Source organism: Phyllobates terribilis, unplaced genomic scaffold, assembly GCF_046119375.1.
Source record: "Phyllobates terribilis strain yellow unplaced genomic scaffold, ASM4611937v1 Scaffold_3__8_contigs__length_932513732, whole genome shotgun sequence".
NCBI classification, from domain to species: domain Eukaryota; kingdom Metazoa; phylum Chordata; class Amphibia; order Anura; family Dendrobatidae; genus Phyllobates; species Phyllobates terribilis.
The window spans coordinates 2,178,953-2,198,194 of record NW_027362763.1 but is presented as its reverse complement, the minus strand read 5'-3'; the positions used below and the strand labels follow the sequence as shown (position 1 = coordinate 2,198,194).

The 19,242-nt window shown below is 37.1% G+C and overlaps 8 non-coding genes across 8 annotated transcripts; all 8 read right to left on the bottom strand.

Annotated features, from left to right (window-relative positions):
- Nucleotides 1-6,712: 6,712 nt before the first annotated feature.
- On the bottom strand, nucleotides 6,713-6,784 carry TRNAG-UCC (transfer RNA glycine (anticodon UCC)). Its single transcript has one exon. It is a non-coding gene; the product is annotated as a tRNA-Gly (tRNA).
- Nucleotides 6,785-6,880: 96 nt separating this feature from the next.
- TRNAG-CCC (transfer RNA glycine (anticodon CCC)) lies at nucleotides 6,881-6,964 on the bottom strand. Its single transcript has one exon. It is a non-coding gene; the product is annotated as a tRNA-Gly (tRNA).
- Nucleotides 6,965-8,314: 1,350 nt separating this feature from the next.
- Nucleotides 8,315-8,386, bottom strand: TRNAV-CAC (transfer RNA valine (anticodon CAC)). The gene has a single exon. It is a non-coding gene; the product is annotated as a tRNA-Val (tRNA).
- A 1,347-nt stretch (nucleotides 8,387-9,733) lies between these two features.
- On the bottom strand, nucleotides 9,734-9,805 carry TRNAG-CCC (transfer RNA glycine (anticodon CCC)). Its single transcript has one exon. It is a non-coding gene; the product is annotated as a tRNA-Gly (tRNA).
- Nucleotides 9,806-11,324: 1,519 nt separating this feature from the next.
- On the bottom strand, nucleotides 11,325-11,396 carry TRNAG-CCC (transfer RNA glycine (anticodon CCC)). Its single transcript has one exon. It is a non-coding gene; the product is annotated as a tRNA-Gly (tRNA).
- Nucleotides 11,397-13,998: 2,602 nt separating this feature from the next.
- TRNAG-UCC (transfer RNA glycine (anticodon UCC)) lies at nucleotides 13,999-14,070 on the bottom strand. Its single transcript has one exon. It is a non-coding gene; the product is annotated as a tRNA-Gly (tRNA).
- Nucleotides 14,071-18,261: 4,191 nt separating this feature from the next.
- On the bottom strand, nucleotides 18,262-18,333 carry TRNAG-UCC (transfer RNA glycine (anticodon UCC)). Its single transcript has one exon. It is a non-coding gene; the product is annotated as a tRNA-Gly (tRNA).
- Nucleotides 18,334-18,429: 96 nt separating this feature from the next.
- On the bottom strand, nucleotides 18,430-18,501 carry TRNAG-CCC (transfer RNA glycine (anticodon CCC)). The gene has a single exon. It is a non-coding gene; the product is annotated as a tRNA-Gly (tRNA).
- Between the last annotated feature and the right edge of the window lie 741 nt (nucleotides 18,502-19,242).

Sequence of the window (19,242 nt, the reverse complement as noted above, 5' to 3'; positions counted from 1 at the left end):
TTATTTTTAATTTGCAACCTGATGGAGGTCAGTATAGATGGACTAATAGAGAAAGTCCCACACACAGCTAGAAGCCCAATATTTTTTCAGAGGTAGATGCAGAAAAAAATTATTTTTAATTTGCAACCTGATGGAGATCAGTATAGATGGACTAATAGAGAAAGTCCCACACACTGCTAGAAGGCCAAATATTTTTTCAGAGCTAGATGCAGATAAAAATAATTTTTAATTTGCAACCTGATGGAGGTCAGTATAGATGGACTAATAGAGAAAGTCCCACACACAGCTAGAAGCCCAATATTTTTTCAGAGGTAGATGCAGAAAAAAAATATTTTTAATTTGCAACCTGATGGAGGTCAGTATAGATGGACTAATAGAGAAAGTCCCACACACAGCTAGAAGCCCAATATTTTTTCAGAGGTAGATGCAGAAAAAAATATATTCAGTTTGCAACCTGATGGAGGTCTGTATAGATGGATTAATAGAACAAGTCCCACACACAGCTAGAAGCCCAATATTTTTTCAGAGGTAGATGCAGAAAAAAATATATTCAGTTTGCAACCTGATGGAGGTCTGTATAGATGGATTAATAGAACAAGTCCCACACACAGCTAGAAGCCCAATATTTTTTCAGAGGTAGATGCAGAAAAAAATATATTCAGTTTGCAACCTGATGGAGGTCAGTATAGATGGACTAATACAACAAGTCCCACACACAGCTAGAAGCCCAATATTTTTTCAGAGGTAGATGCAGAAAAAAATATATTCAGTTTGCAACCTGATGGAGGTCAGTATAGATGGACTAATACAACAAGTCCCACACACAGCTAGAAGCCCAATATTTTTTCAGAGGTAGATGCAGAAAAAAATATATTCAGTTTGCAACCTGATGGAGGTCTGTATAGATGGATTAATAGAACAAGTCCCACACACAGCTAGAAGCCCAATATTTTTTCAGAGGTAGATGCAGAAAAAAATATATTCAGTTTGCAACCTGATGGAGGTCTGTATAGATGGATTAATAGAACAAGTCCCACACACAGCTAGAAGCCCAATATTTTTTCAGAGGTAGATGCAGAAAAAAATATATTCAGTTTGCAACTTGATGGAGGTCTGTATAGATGGATTAATAGAACAAGTCCCACACACAGCTAGAAGCCCAATATTTTTTCAGAGGTAGATGCAGAAAAAAATATATTCAGTTTGCAACCTGATGGAGGTCAGTATAGATGGACTAATACAACAAGTCCCACACACAGCTAGAAGCCCAATATTTTTTCAGAGGTAGATGCAGAAAAAAATATATTCAGTTTGCAACCTGATGGAGGTCTGTATAGATGGATTAATAGAACAAGTCCCACACACAGCTAGAAGCCCAATATTTTTTCAGAGGTAGATGCAGAAAAAAATATATTCAGTTTGCAACCTGATGGAGGTCTGTATAGATGGATTAATAGAACAAGTCCCACACACAGCTAGAAGCCCAATATTTTTTCAGAGGTAGATGCAGAAAAAAATATATTCAGTTTGCAACCTGATGGAGGTCTGTATAGATGGATTAATAGAACAAGTCCCACACACAGCTAGAAGCCCAATATTTTTTCAGAGGTAGATGCAGAAAAAAATATATTCAGTTTGCAACCTGATGGAGGTCTGTATAGATGGATTAATAGAACAAGTCCCACACACAGCTAGAAGCCCAATATTTTTTCAGAGGTAGATGCAGAAAAAAATATATTCAGTTTGCAACCTGATGGAGGTCTGTATAGATGGATTAATAGAACAAGTCCCACACACAGCTAGAAGCCCAATATTTTTTCAGAGGTAGATGCAGAAAAAAATATATTCAGTTTGCAACCTGATGGAGGTCTGTATAGATGGATTAATAGAACAAGTCCCACACACAGCTAGAAGCCCAATATTTTTTCAGAGGTAGATGCAGAAAAAAATATATTCAGTTTGCAACCTGATGGAGGTCTGTATAGATGGATTAATAGAACAAGTCCCACACACAGCTAGAAGCCAAATATTTTTTCAGAGGTAGATGCAGAAAAAAATATATTCAGTTTGCAACCTGATGGAGGTCTGTATAGATGGATTAATAGAACAAGTCCCACACACAGCTAGAAGCCCAATATTTTTTCAGAGGTAGATGCAGAAAAAAATATATTCAGTTTGCAACCTGATGGAGGTCTGTATAGATGGATTAATAGAACAAGTCCCACACACAGCTAGAAGCCCAATATTTTTTCAGAGGTAGATGAAGAAAAAAATATATGCAGTTTGCAACCTGATGGAGGTCAGTATAGATGGACTAATACAACAAGTCCCACACACAGCTAGAAGCCCAATATTTTTTCAGAGCTAGATGCAGAAAAAAATTATATTCAATTTGCAACCTGATGGAGGTCAGTATAGATGGACTAATAGAATGATGCTATGCCCAAAAGATTTTACTTCACTAGGTGCAGTAAAAAAATTGGTATTCTATACACAGGTGGTATATCTTGCAATACAGATAGGCTACTCCACTGACTAACACACTCTGCAATAGGCCAAAAAGGATTAGCTTTGCTAGATTCAGCCAAATGCTGTGAAAAAAACTTGCACAGCACTGGCACAGACCTGCCTGGCAAAAACTGATAGGAACTGATGTAACCTAGTCCTGAAAAGGACTCCAATTACAATTAGTCTTTACTCCCACAATCTATCTATTTAAGAGCACAGACCTGCCTGATAAAAGTCGTAGGAAATGCTGTAACCTAGTCCTTACAAGGACTGCAATCACAACTATTCCCTACTCCCAAGCTATCTGTAGATTTGTGCGAAAATTGGCTTGAAATTAACAAGGTATAGCGCACACAGCAAGAGCGGTGCCGTCTAACACGCAGCTGCAGCAGTGAGAAAATGGTGGCGACGGGGAAAATGGCTTGGTCTTATAGGGCAAGGACATGTGACATACACTGCCAATGACACATGCCCTTGCTTGTGTGAAAAAAAGCACTTCGCTCCGTGTATGCGCTGCTGATGGGCTGACAGATTGCACCTCCCCACTGCAAATGCGGGAAAGAGAAAAAAAAATGGAGATCTTCATTGTTCCTGCAGAGATCCATCCCCTGCCCCTCCCCCCACCCCGCTGTACACTCAAACTGCGTATTAACATTAATTTTCATCATTACTGAGAAAAAATCCAGTTATGATTTTGGTGCACGAACAGTTATCGAACATAACCTCGAACAGCCGAATTTTTCTCAAATTGTTCGTGTTCGCCGAACGGCTCAAACACTGCCCAAAACAGCTCGAATTTGAGATTGGCGAACAGTTCGAGTAGAACAACGCTCATCTCTACTGAAGAGCAGAAGATCAGTTAGATGAGACAGTTGAAAAAAATCTAAGAAATATTCTCTTCAATTTTTTTCTCATTTTCGTGGTTGCTAAACTCTAAGAAGAAAGAAGAGCCTGAGACTTAACACGAAAAATTAAAAGAGACTAAAAGCATCACCAAATGTGAAAAACAATTCATGCGTTTTCATGCGTTGGCCAGGAATCGAACCCGGGTCAACTACTTGGAAGGAAGCGATTCTCACCACTATACCACCAACACTTACAGAAGCCATGTTTTTTTCTTACATTTTCTGCACTAACAATACGAAATTATTAGTAAAAAGTAAGACGTGCCAGGAAAAAAAAACCCACATAAGTATTGCATTGACCAGGAATTAATCGCAGGTCAACTGCTTGGAAGGCAGGTTTGCTCACCACTATACCAAAAATGCTTAAGGAACCCAGCATTTTTTTCACATTTTCTGCACTAACCCTTCAAAATTGTTAGTAAAAATTATGACGTGCCTGAAAAAAAAACACACCCATGTTTTACATTGGCCAGTAATCAAACCCGGGTCAACTGCTTGGAAGGCAGCTATGCTCACCACTATACCACCAATGCTTACAGGATCAGCTTTTTTTTTTACATTTTCTGCACTAACATTACAAAATAGTTTGTAAAATGTATGATATGCCAGAAATAAAACTACATAAGTATTGCATTGGCTGGGAACCAAACCCGGGTCAACTGCTTGGGAAGCAGCTATGCTCACCACTATACCACCAATGCATGAACCAGCTTGACTGGTTTGGGATCATGTCTGTTAAATCTGCTAAAGTTTTACTTAAAAAAAAGGAGGACTGAATATGTCTTGAAAGAGCCAAATACTAAAAAGTTTAAAAACAAGGCAAAGCATTGTCCAAAACTCAAAGATGAATTCTTGTGAATCAGCTATGGAGCTTTTCCACCAATTCTTACAATTCTCTCAATTATTTTCACTTTTTTGCCAATAAGGTAACTAAACTCTTACCAAGAAAGAAAGTACACTATGAGCCTTAGGTCAAACAGATTACAAAGAGTGAACAGCAGCACCAAATTCCCCCTAAAGATCTCTGCCATTTTTGGCATTTTTAACACTAACGCTAAAGACAGAGGAGTTTTTGGAATCAGTTATGTAGCTTTTCCACCTCTGCCTACAAATTCTCTCAATTAGCTTTGCTTTTTGCCCACTAAGGTAGCTAAAGTGTTACCAAGAAAGAAATAAAAGCATAAGACTTAGCACAGAAAGTGAAAAAGAGTCCAAACACCACCAAATGCAAAAAAACAATGAGTTCTTCAAGAATTAAACTATGGCCTATTGTTTTAAAAGCAACTACACCCACCAGCATAACACCAATGCCAACCCTGACATTGCTTTCATATTGGAGACAAACCCTACAAAGTATTTAATCAACAACTGAAGAGCAGAAGATCAGTTAGATGAGACAGTTGAAAAAAAGCTAAGAAATATTCTCTTCAATTTTTTTCTCATTTTCGTGGTTGCTAAACTCTAAGAAGAAAGAAGAGCCTGAGACTTAACACGAAAAATTAAAAGAGACTAAAAGCATCACCAAATGTGAAAAACATTTCATGCGTTGGCTGAGAATCGAACTCGGGTCAACTACTTGGAAGGCAGCAATTCTCACCACTATACCACCAACACTTACCGAAGCCATGTTTTTTTCTTACATTTTCTGCACTAACAATACGAAATTATTAGTAAAAAGTAAGACGAGCCAGGAAAAAAAAACCCACATAAGTATTGCATTGACCAGGAATCAATCGCAGGTCAACTGCTTGGAAGGCAGGTTTGCTCACCACTATACCAAAAATGCTTAAGGTACCCAGCATTTTTTTCACATTTTCTGCACTAACCCTACAAAATTGTTAGTAAAAAGTATGACATGCCTGAAAAAAAAAAACACCAATGTTTTGTATTGCCCGGGAATTGAACCAGGGTCAACTGCTTGGAAGGCAGCAATGCTCACCACTATACCACCAATGCTTACAGGGTCAGCTTTTTTTTTTACATTTTCTGAACTAACATTACAAAATAGTTTGTAAAATGTATGATATGCCAGAAATAAAACTACATAAGTATTGCATTGGCTGGAAATCGAACACGGGTCAACTGCTTGGGAAGCAGCTATGCTCACCACTATACCACCAATGAATGAACCCACTTGACTGGTTTGGGATTTTGGCTGTTAAATCTGCTAAAGTTTTACTTAAAAAAGGAGGACTGAATATGTCTTGAAAGAGCCAATTACTAAAAAGTTTAAAAACAAGGCAAAGCATTGTCCAAACCTCAAAGATGAATTCTTGTGAATCAGCTATGGAGCTTTTCCACCAATTCTTACAATTCTCTCAATTATTTTCACTTTTTTGCCAATAAGGTAACTAAACTCTTACCAAGAAAGAAAGTACACTATGAGTCTTAGCTCAAAAAGATTACAAAGAGTCAGCACCAGCACCAAATTACCCCTTAATGCCATTTTTGGCATTTTTAACACTAACTCTAAAGACAGAGGAGTTTTTGGAATCAGTTATGTAGCTTTTCCACCTATGACTACAAATTCTCTCAATTAGCTTTGCTTTTTGCCAACTAAGGTAGCTAAAGTGTTACCAAGAAAGAAATAAAAGCATAAGCCTTAGCACAGAAAGTGAAAAAGAGTCCAAACACCACCAAATGCAAAAAAACAATGAGTTCTTCAAGAATTAAACTATGGCCTATTGTTTTAAAACCAACTACACCCACCAGCATAACACCAATGCCAACCCTGACATTGCTTTCATATTGGAGACTAACCCTACAAAGTGTTTAATCAACAACTGAAGAGCAGAAGATCAGTTAGATGAGACAGTTGAAAAAAAGCTAAGAAATATTCTCTTCAATTTTTTTCTAATTTTCGTGGTTGCTAAACTCTAAGAAGAAAGAAGAGCCTAAGAATTAACACGAAAAATTAAAACAGACTAAAAGCATCGCCAAATGTGAAAAACAATTCATGCGTTAGCTGAGAATCGAACTCGGGTCAACTACTTGGAAGGCAGCAGTTCTCACCACTATACCACCAACACTTACAGAAGCCATGTTTTTTTCTTACATTTTCTGCACTAACAATACGAAATTATTAGTAAAAAGTAAGACGTGCTAGGAAAAAAAAACCCACATAAGTATTGCATTGACCAGGAATCAATCGCTGGCCAACTGCTTGGAAGGCAGGTTTGCTCACCACTATACCAAAAATGCTTAAGGTACCCAGCATTTTTTTCACATTTTCTGCACTAACCCTACAAAATTGTTAGTAAAAAGTATGACGTGCCTGAAAAATAAAAACACTGATGTTTTGTATTGGCCGGGAATTGAACCCAGGTCAACTGCTTGGAAGGCAGCTATGCTCACCACTATACCACCAATGCTTACAGGGTTAGCTTTTTTTTTTACATTTTCTGCACTAACATTACAAAATAGTTTGTAAAATGTATGATATGCCAGAAATAAAACTACATATGTATTGCATTGGCCGGGAATCGAACCCGGGTCAACTGCTTGGGAAGCAGCTATGCTCACCACTATACCCACCACTATACCACCAATGCATGAACCAACTTGACTGGTTTGGGATTATGGCTGTTAAATCTGCTAAAGTTTTACTTAAAAAAAGGAGGACTGAATATGTCTTGAAAGAGCCAATTACTAAAAAGTTTAAAAACAAGGCAAAGCATTGTCCAAAACTCAAAGATGAATTCTTGTGAATCAGCTATGGAGCTTTTCCACCAATTCTTACAATTCTCTCAATTATTTTCACTTTTTTGCCAATAAGGTAACTAAACTCTTACCAAGAAAGAAAGTACACTATGAGCCTTAGCTCAAACAGATTACAAAGAGTCAACAGCAGCATCAAATTACCCCTAAAGACCTCTGCCATTTTTGGCATTTTTAACACTAACTCTAAAGACAGAGGAGTTTTTGGAATCAGTTATGTAGCTTTTCCACCTCTGCCTACAAATTCTCTCAATTAGCTTTGCTTTCTGCCCACCAAGGTAGCTAAAGTGTTACCAAGAAAGAAATAAAAGCATAAGCCTTAGCACAGAAAGTGAAAAAGAGTCCAAACACCACCAAATGCAAAAAAACAATGAGTTCTTCAAGAATTAAACTATGGCCTATTGTTTTAAAAGCAACTACACCCACCAGCATAACACCAATGCCAACCCTGACATTGCTTTCATATTGGAGACTAACCCTACAAAGTATTTAATCAACAACTGAAGAGCAGAAGATCAGTTAGATGAGACAGTTGAAAAAACGCTAAGAAATATTCTCTTCAATTTTTTTCTCATTTTCGTGGTTGCTAAACTCTAAGAAGAAAGAAGAGCATGAGCCTTAACACGAAAAATTAAAACAGACTAAAAAAATCACCAAATGTTAGAAACAATTCAAGTGTTGTCTGAGAATCGAACCTGGGTCAACTGCTTGGAAGGCAGCAATGCTCACCACTACACCACCAACACTTACAGAAGCCATGTTTTTTTCTTACATTTTCTGCACTAACAATACAAAATTATTAGTAAAAAGTAAGACGTGCCAGGAAAAAAAAACCCACAAAAGTATTGCATTGACCAGGAATCAATCGCAGGTCAACTGCTTGGAAGGCAGGCTTGCTCACCACTATACCAAAAATGCTTAAGGTACCCAGCATTTTTTTCACATTTTCTGCACTAACCCTACAAAATTGTTAGTAAAAATTATGACGTGCCTGAAAAAAAAACACTCTCACATTTTGCATTGGCCAGAAATTGAACCCGGGTCAGCTGCTTGGAAGGCAGCTATGCTCACCACTATACCACCAATGCTTACAGGATCAGCTTTTTTTTTTATATTTTCTGCACTAACATTACAAAATAGTTTGTAAAATGTTTGAAATGCCAGAAATAAAACTACATAATAATTGCATTGGCCGGGAATCGAACCCAGGACAACTGCTTGTGAAGCAGCTATGCTCACCACTATACCACCAATGCATGAACCAACTTGTCTGGTTTGGGATTATGGCTGTTAAATCTGCTAAAGTTTTACTTAAAAAAAGGAGGACTGAATATGTCTTGAAAGAGCCAATTATTAAAAAGTTTAAAAACAAGCAAAGCATTGTCCAAAACTCAAAGATGAATTCTTGTGAATCAGCTATGGAGCTTTTCCACCAATTCTTACAATTCTCTCAATTATTTTCACTTTTTTGCCAATAAGGTAACTAAACTCTTACCAAGAAAGAAAGTACACTATGAGCCTTAGCTCAAACAGATAACAAAGAGTCAACAGCAGCACCAAATTCCCCCTAAAGACCTCTGCCATTTTTGGCAATTTTAACACTAACTCTAAAGACAGAGGAGTTTTTGGAATCAGTTATGTAGCTTTTCCACCTCTGCCTACAAATTCTCTCAATTAGCTTTGCTTTTTGCTAACTAAGGTAGCTAAAGTGTTACCAAGAAAGAAATAAAAGCATAAGCCTTAGCACAGAAAGTGAAAAAGATTCCAAACACCACCAAATGCAAAAAAACAATGAGTTCTTCAAGAATTAAACTATGGCCTATTGTTTTAAAAGCAACTACACCCACCAGCATAACACCAATGCCAACCCTGACATTGCTTTCATATTGGAGACTAACCCTACAAAGTGTTTAATCAACAACTGAAGAGCAGAAGATCAGTTAGATGAGACAGTTGAAAAAAAGCTAAGAAATATTCTCTTCATTTTTTTTCTCATTTTGTGGTTGCTAAACTCTAAGAAGAAAGAAGAGCCTGAGACTTAACACGAAAAATTAAAACAGACTAAAACCATCACCAAATGTGAAAAACAATTCATACATTGGCTGAGAATCAAACTCGGGTCAACTACTTGGAAGGCAGCGATTCTCACCACTATACCACCAACACTTACAGAAGCCATGTTTTTTTCTTACATTTTCTGCACTATCAATACGAAATTATTAGTAAAAAGTAAGACGTGCCAAGAAAAAACCCCCCACATAAGTATTGCATTGACCAAGAATCAATCGCAGGTCAACTGCTTGGAAGGCAGGTTTGCTCACCACTATACCAAAAATGCTTAAGGTACCCAGCATTTTTTTCACATTTTCTGCACTAACCCTACAAAATTGTTAGTAAAAAGTATGACGTGCCTGAAAAAAAAAACACCAATGTTTAGTAGTGCCCGGGAATTGAACCAAGGTCAAATGCTTGGAAGGCAGCTATGCTCACCACTATACCACCAATGCTTACTGAGTCAGCTTTGTTTTTTACATTTTCTGCACTAACATTACAAAATAGTTTGTAAAATGAATGATATGCCAGAAATAAAAGTACATAAGTATTGCATTGGCTGGAAATCGAACCCGGGTCAACTGCTTGGGAAGCAGCTATGCTCACCACTACACCACCAATGCATGAACCCACTTGACTGGTTTGGGATTTTGGCTGTTAAATCTGCTAAAGTTTTACTTAAAAAAGGAGGACTGAATATGTCTTGAAAGAGCCAATTACTAAAAAGTTTATAAACAAGGCAAAGCATTGTCCAAAACTCAAAGATGAATTCTTGTGAATCAGCTATGTAGCTTTGAAACCAATTCTTACATTTCTCTCAATTATTTTCACTTTTTTGCCAATAAGGTAACTAAACTCTTACCAAGAAAGAAAGTACACTATGAGCCTTAGCTCAAACAGATTACAAAGAGTCAACAGCAGTACCAAATTCCCCCTAAAGACCTCTGTCATTTTTGGCATTTTTAACACTAATTCTAAAGACAGAGGAGTTTTTGGAATCAGTTATGTAGATTTTCCACCTCTGCCTTCAAATTCTCTCAATTAGCTTTGCTTTCTGCCCACTAAGGTACCTAAAGTGTTACCAAGAAAGAAATAAAAGCATAAGCCTTAGCACAGAAAGTGAAAAAGATTCCAAATACCACCAAATGCAAAAAAACAATGAGTTCATCAAGAATTAAACTATGGCCTATTGTTTTAAAAGCAACTACACCCACCAACATAACACCAATGCCAACCCTGACATTGCTTTCATATTGGAGACTAACCCTACAAAGTATTTAATCAACAACTGAAGAGCAGAAGATCAGTTAGATGAGACAGTTGAAAATAATCTAAGAAATATTCTCTTCAATTTTTTTCTCATTTTCGTGGTTGCTAAACTCTAAGAAGAAAGAAGAGCATGAGCCTTAACACGAAAAATTAAAACAGACTAAAAGCATCAGCAAATGTGAAAAACAATTCATGCATTGGCTGAGAACCGAACCAGGGTCAACTGCTTGGAAGGCAGCTATGCTCACCACTATACCACCATCACTTACAGAAGCCATGTTTTTTTCTTACATTTTCTGCACTAACAATACAAAATTATTAGTAAAAATTATGACGTGCCTGAAAAAAAAACACACCCATGTTTTGCATTGACCAGGAATCGAACCCGGGTCAACTGCTTTGAAGGCAGCTATGCTCACCACTATACCACCAACACTTACGGAAGCCATGTGTTTTTCTTACATTTTCTGCACTAACAATACGAAATTATTAGTAAAAAGTAAGACGTGCCAGGAAAAAAACCCCCACATAAGTATTGCATTGACCAGGAATCAATCGCAGGTCAACTGCTTGGAAGGCAGGTTTGCTCACCACTATACCAAAAATGCTTAAGGTACCCAGCATTTTTTTCACATTTTCTGCACTAACCCTACAAAATTGTTAGTAAAAAGTATGACGTGCCTGAAAAAAAAAACCACCGATGTTTCGTATTGGCTGGGAATTGAACCCGGGTCAACTGCTTGGAAGGCAGCTATGCTCACCACTATACCACCAATGCTTACAGGATCAGCTTTTTTTTTACATTTTCTGCACTAACATTACAAAATAGTTTGTAAAATGTATGTTATGCCAGAAATAAAACTACATAAGTATTGCATTGGCCGGGAATCGAACCCGGGTCAACTGCTTGGGAAGCAGCTATGCTCACCACTATACCACCAATGCATGAACCAACTTGACTGGTTTGGGATTATGGCTGTTAAATCTGCTAAAGTTTTACTTAAAAAAAGGAGGACTGAATATGTCTTGAAAGAGCCAATTACTAAAAAGTTTAAAAACAAGGCAAAGCATTTTCCAAAACTCAAAGATGAATTCTTGTGAATCAGCTATGGAGCTTTTCCACCAATTCTTACAATTCTCTCAATTATTTTCACTTTTTTGCCAATAAGGTAACTAAACTCTTACTAAGAAAGAAAGTACACTATGAGCCTTAGCTCAAAAAGATTACAAAGAGTCAGCACCAGCACCAAATTACCCCTAAAGACCTCTGCCATTTTTGGCATTTTTAACACTAACTCTAAAGACAGAGGAGTTTTTGGAATCAGTTATGTAGCTTTTCCACCTCTGCCTACAAATTCTCTCAATTAGCTTTGCTTTCTGCCCACTAAGTTAGCTACAGTGTTACCAAGAAAGAAATCAAAGCATAAGCCTTAGCACAGAAAGTGAAAAAGATTCCAAACACCACCAAATGCAAAAAAACAATGAGTTCTTCAAGAATTAAACTATGGCCTATTGTTTTAAAAGCAACTACACCCACCAGCATAACACCAATGCCAACCCTGACATTGCTTTTATATTGGAGACTAACCTTACAAAGTGTTTAATCAACAACTGAAGAGCAGAAGATCAGTTAGATGAGACAGTTGAAAAAAAGCTAAGAAATATTCTCTTCAATTTTTTTCTCATTTTCGTGGTTGCTAAACTCTAAGAAGAAAGAAGAGCCTGAGACTTAACACGAAAAATTAAAACAGACTAAAAGCATCACCAAATGTGAAAAACAATTCATGCATTGGCTGAGAATCGAACTTGGATCAACTACTTGGAAAGCAGCGATTCTCACCACTATACCACCAACACTTACAGAAGCCATGTTTTTTTCTTACATTTTCTGCACTAGCAATACGAAATTATTAGTAAAAAGTAAGACGTGCCAGGAAAAAAACCCCCACATAAGTATTGCATTGACCAGGAATCAATCGCAGGTCAACTGCTTGGAGGGCAGGTTTGCTCACCACTATACCAAAAATGCTTAAGGTACCCAGCATTTTTTTCACATTTTCTGCACTAACCCTACAAAATTGTTAGTAAAAAGTATGACGTGCCTGAAAAAAGGAAACACAGATGTTTTGTATTGGCAGGGAATTGAACCCGGGTCAACTGCTTGGAAGGCAGCTATGCTCACCACTATACCACCAATGCTTACAAGACCAGCTTTTTTTTTTACATTTTCTGCACTAACATTACAAAATAGTTTGTAAAATGTATGATATGCCAGAAATAAATCTACATAAGTATTGCAATGGCCGGGAATCAAACCCGGGTCAACTGGTTAGGAAGCAGCTATGCTCACCACTATACCACCAATGCATGAATCCACTTGACTGGTTTGGGATTTTGGCTGTTAAATCTGCTAAAGTTTTACTTAAAAAAGGAGGACTGAATATGTCTTGAAAGAGCCAATTACTAAAAAGTTTAAAAACAAGGCAAAGCATTGTCCAAAACTCAAAGATGAATTCTTGTGAATCAGCTATGGAGCTTTTCCACCAATTCTTACATTTCTCTCAATTATTTTCACTTTTTTGCCAATAAGATAACTAAACTCTTACCAAGAAAGAAAGTACACTATGAGCCTTAGCTCAAACAGATTACAAAGAGTCAACAGCAGCACCAAATTCCCCCTAAAGACCTCTGCCATTTTTGGCATTTTTAACACTAACTCTAAAGACAGAGGAGTTTTTGGAATCAGTTATGTAGCTTTTCCACCTCTGCCTACAAATTCTCTCAATTAGCTTTGCTTTCTGCCCACTAAGGTAGCTAAAGTGTTACCAAGAAAGAAATAAAAGCATAAGCCTTAGCACAGAAAGTGAAAAAGATTCCAAACACCACCAAATGCAAAAAACAATGAGTTCTTCAAGAATTAAACTATGGCCTATTGTTTAAAAAGCAACTACTCCCACCAGCATAACACCAATGCCAACCCTGACATTGCTTTCGTATTGGAGACTAACCCTACAAAGTATTTAATCAACAACTGAAGAGCAGAAGATCAGTTAGATGAGACAGTTGAAAAAAATCTAAGAAATATTCTCTTCAATTTTTTTCTCATTTTCGTGGTTGCTAAACTCTAAGAAGAAAGAGGAGCATGAGCCTTAACACGAAAAATTAAAACAGACTAAAAGCATCACCAAATGTGAAAAACAATTCATGCGTTCGCAGGGAATTGAACCCGGGTCAAATGCTTGGAAAGCAGATATGCTGACCACTATACCACCAACACTTTCAGAAGTCATGTTTTTTTCTTACATTTTCTGCACTAACAATACAAAATTATTAGTAAAAAGTAAGACGTGCCAGGAAAAAAAAACCCACATAAGTATTGCATTGACCAGGAATCAATCGCAGGTCAACTGCTTGGAAGGCAGGTTTGCTCACCACTATACCAAAAATGCTTAAGGTACCCAGCATTTTTTTCACATTTTCTGCACTAACCCTACAAAATTGTTAGTAAAAATTATGACGTGCCTGAAAAAAAAACACACCCATGTTTTGCATTGGCCAGGAATCGAACCAGGGTCAACTGCTTGGAAGGCAGCTATGCTCACCACTATACCACCAATGCTTACAGGACCAGCTTTTTTTTTTACATTTTCTGCACTAACATTACAAAATAGTTTGTAAAATGTATGATATGCCAGAAATAAAACTACATATGTATTGCATTGGCCGGTAATCGAACCCAGGTTAACTGCTTGGGAAGCAACTATGCTCTCCACTATACCACCAATGCATGAACAAACTTGAGGGATTTGGGATTATGGCTGTTAAATCTACTAAAGTTTTACTTAAAAAAAGGAGGACTGAATATGTCTTGAAAGAGCCAATTACTAAAAAGTTCAAAAACAAGGCAAAGCATTGTCCAAAACTCAAAGATGAATTCTTGTGAATCAGCTATGGAGCTTTTCCACCAATTCTTACAATTCTCTCAATTATTTTCACTTTTTTACCAATAAGGTAACTAAACTCTTACCAAGAAAGAAAGTACACTATGATCCTTAGCTCAAAAAGATTACAAAGAGTCTGCACCAGCACCAAATTACCCCTAAAGACCTCTGCCATTTTTGGCATTTTTAACACTAACTCTAAAGACAGAGGAGTTTTTGGAATCAGTTATGTAGCTTTTCCACCTCTGCCTACAAAATTCTCTCAATTAGCTTTGCTTTCTGCCCACTAAGGTAGCTAAAGTGTTACCAAGAAAGAAATAAAAGTATAAGCCTTAGCACAGAAAGTGAAAAAGAGTCCAAACACCACCAAATGCAAAAAACAATGAGTTCTTCAAGAATTAAACTATGGCCTATTGTTTTAAAAGCAACTACACCCACCAGCATAACACCAATGCCAACCCTGACATTGCTTTTATATTGGAGACTAACCTTACAAAGTGTTTAATCAACAACTGAAGAGCAGAAGATCAGTTAGATGAGACAGTTGAAAAAAAGCTAAGAAATATTCTCTTCAATTTTTTTCTCATTTTCGTGGTTGCTAAACTCTAAGAAGAAAGAAGAGCCTGAGACTTAACACGAAAAATTAAAACAGACTAAAAGCATCACCAAATGTGAAAAACAATTCATGCATTGGCTGAGAATCGAACTTGGATCAACTACTTGGAAAGCAGCGATTCTCACCACTATACCACCAACACTTACAGAAGCCAAGTTTTTTTCTTACATTTTCTGCACTAGCAATACGAAATTATTAGTAAAAAGTAAGACGTGCCAGGAAAAAAAACCCCACATAAGTATTGCATTGACCAGGAATCAATCGCAGGTCAACTGCTTGGAGGGCAGGTTTGCTCACCACTATACCAAAAATGCTTAAGGTACCCAGCATTTTTTTCACATTTTCTGCACTAACCCTACAAAATTGTTAGTAAAAAGTATGACGTGCCTGAAAAAAAGAAACACAGATGTTTTGTATTGGCAGGGAATTGAACCCGGGTCAACTGCTTGGAAGGCAGCTATGCTCACCACTATACCACCAATGCTTACAAGACCAGCTTTTTTTTTTACATTTTCTGCACTAACATTACAAAATAGTTTGTAAAATGTATGATATGCCAGAAATAAATCTACATAAGTATTGCAATGGCCGGGAATCAAACCCGGGTCAACTGGTTAGGAAGCAGCTATGCTCACCACTATACCACCAATGCATGAATCCACTTGACTGGTTTGGGATTTTGGCTGTTAAATCTGCTAAAGTTTTACTTAAAAAAGGAGGACTGAATATGTCTTGAAAGAGCCAATTACTAAAAAGTTTAAAAACAAGGCAAAGCATTGTCCAAAACTCAAAGATGAATTCTTGTGAATCAGCTATGGAGCTTTTCCACCAATTCTTACATTTCTCTCAATTATTTTCACTTTTTTGCCAATAAGATAACTAAACTCTTACCAAGAAAGAAAGTACACTATGAGCCTTAGCTCAAACAGATTACAAAGAGTCAACAGCAGCACCAAATTCCCCCTAAAGACCTCTGCCATTTTTGGCATTTTTAACACTAACTCTAAAGACAGAGGAGTTTTTGGAATCAGTTATGTAGCTTTTCCACCTCTGCCTACAAATTCTCTCAATTAGCTTTGCTTTCTGCCCACTAAGGTAGCTAAAGTGTTACCAAGAAAGAAATTAAAGCATAAGCCTTAGCACAGAAAGTGAAAAAGATTCCAAACACCACCAAATGCAAAAAACAATGAGTTCTTCAAGAATTAAACTATGGCCTATTGTTTAAAAAGCAACTACTCCCACCAGCATAACACCAATGCCAACCCTGACATTGCTTTCGTATTGGAGACTAACCCTACAAAGTATTTAATCAACAACTGAAGAGCAGAAGATCAGTTAGATGAGACAGTTGAAAAAAATCTAAGAAATATTCTCTTCAATTTTTTTCTCATTTTCGTGGTTGCTAAACTCTAAGAAGAAAGAGGAGCATGAGCCTTAACACGAAAAATTAAAACAGACTAAAAGCATCACCAAATGTGAAAAACAATTCATGCGTTGGCAGGGAATTGAACCCGGGTCAAATGCTTGGAAGGCAGATATGCTGACCACTGTACCACCAACACTTACAGAAGTCATGTTTTTTTCTTACATTTTCTGCACTAACAATACAAAATTATTAGTAAAAAGTAAGACGTGCCAGGAAAAAAAAACCCACATAAGTATTGCATTGACCAGGAATCAATCGCAGGTCAACTGCTTGGAAGGCAGGTTTGCTCACCACTATACCAAAAATGCTTAAGGTACCCAGCATTTTTTTCACATTTTCTGCACTAACCCTACAAAATTGTTAGTAAAAATTATGACGTGCCTGAAAAAAAAACACACCCATGTTTTGCATTGGCCAGGAATCGAACCAGGGTCAACTGCGTGGAAGGCAGCTATGCTCACCACTATACCACCAATGCTTACAGGACCAGCTTTTTTTTTACATTTTCTGCACTAACATTACAAAATAGTTTGTAAAATGTATGATATGCCAGAAATAAAACTACATATGTATTGCATTGGCCGGTAATCGAACCCAGGTTAACTGCTTGGGAAGCAACTATGCTCTCCACTATACCACCAATGCATGAACAAACTTGAGAGATTTGGGATTATGGCTGTTAAATCTACTAAAGTTTTACTTAAAAAAAGGAGGACTGAATATGTCTTGAAAGAGCCAATTACTAAAAAGTTCAAAAACAAGGCAAAGCATTGTCCAAAACTCAAAGATGAATTCTTGTGAATCAGCTATGGAGCTTTTCCACCAATTCTTACAATTCTCTCAATTATTTTCTCTTTTTTACCAATAAGGTAACTAAACTCTTACCAAGAAAGAAAGTACACTATGATCCTTAGCTCAAAAAGATTACAAAGAGTCTGCACCAGCACCAAATTACCCCTAAAGACCTCTGCCATTTTTGGCATTTTTAACACTAACTCTAAAGACAGAGGAGTTTTTGGAATCAGTTATGTAGCTTTTCCACCTCTGCCTACAAATTCTCTCAATTAGCTTTGCTTTCTGCCCACTAAGGTAGCTAAAGTGTTACCAAGAAAGAAATAAAAGTATAAGCCTTAGCACAGAAAGTGAAAAAGAGTCCAAACACCACCAAATGCAAAAAAACAATGAGTTCTTCAAGAATTAAACTATGGCCTATTGTTTTAAAAGCAACTACACCCACCAGCATAACACCAATGCCAACCCTGACATTGCTTTTATATTGGAGACTAACCTTACAAAGTGTTTAATCAACAACTGAAGAGCAGAAGATCAGTTAGATGAGACAGTTGAAAAAAAGCTAAGAAATATTCTCTTCAATTTTTTTCTCATTTTCGTGGTTGCTAAACTCTAAGAAGAAAGAAGAGCCTGAGACTTAACACGAAAAATTAAAACAGACTAAAAGCATCACCAAATGTGAAAAACAATTCAAGCGTTGGCTGAGAATCAAACTTGGATCAACTACTTGGAAAGCAGCGATTCTCACCACTATACCACCAACACTTACAGAAGCCATGTTTTTTTCTTACATTTTCTGCACTAACAATACGAAATTATTAGTAAAAAGTAAGACGTGCCAGGAAAAAAACCCCCACATAAGTATTGCATTGACCAGGAATCAATCGCAGGTCAACTGCTTGGAAGGCAGGTTTGCTCACCACTATACCAAAAATGCTTAAGGTACCCAGCATTTTTTTCACATTTTCTGCACTAACCCTACAAAATTGTTAGTAAAAATTATGACGTGCCTGAAAAAAAAACACACCCATTTTTTGCATTGGCCGGGAATCGAACCCGGGTCAACTGCTTGGAAGGCAGCTATGCTCACCACTATACCACCAATGCTTACAGGATCAGCTTTTTTTTTTACATTTTCTGCACTAACATTACAAAATAGTTTGTAAAATGTATGATATGCCAGAAATAAAACTACATAAGTATTGCATTGGCCGGGAATCGAACCCGGGTCAACTGCTTGGGAAGCAGCTATGCTCACCACTATACCACCAATGTATGAACCAACTTGACTGGTTTGGGATTATGGCCGTTAAATCTGCTAAAGTTTTACTTAGAAAAAGGAGGACTGAATATGTCTTGAAAGAGCCAATTACTAAAAAGTTTAAAAACAAGGCAAAGCATTGTCCAAAACTCAAAGATGAATTCTTGTGAATCAGCTATGGAGCTTTTCCACCAATTCTTACAATTCTCTCAATTAGTTTCACATTTTTGACAATAAGGTAACTAAACTCTTACCAAGAAAGAAAGTAAACTATGAGCCTTAGCTCAAACAGATTACAAAGAGTAAACAGCAGCACCAAATTCCCCCTAAAGACCTCTGCCATTTTTGGCATTTTTAACACTAACTCTAAAGACAGAGGAGTTTTTGGAATCAGTTATGTAGCTTTTCCACCTCTGCCTACAAATTCTCTCAATTAGCTTTGCTTTCTGCCCACTAAGGTAGCTAAAGTGTTACCAAGAAAGAAATAAAAGCATAAGCCTTAGCACAGAAAGTGAAAAAGAGTCCAAACACCACCAAATGGAAAAAAACAATGAGTTCTTCAAGAATTAAACTACGGCCTATTGTTTTAAAAGCAACTACACCCACCAGCATAACACCAATGCCAACCCTGACATTGCTTTCGTATTGGAGACTAACCCTACAAAGTATTTCATCAACAACTGAAGAGCAGAAGATCAGTTAGATGAGACAGTTGAAAAAAATCTAAGAAATATTCTCTTCAATTTTTTTCTCAT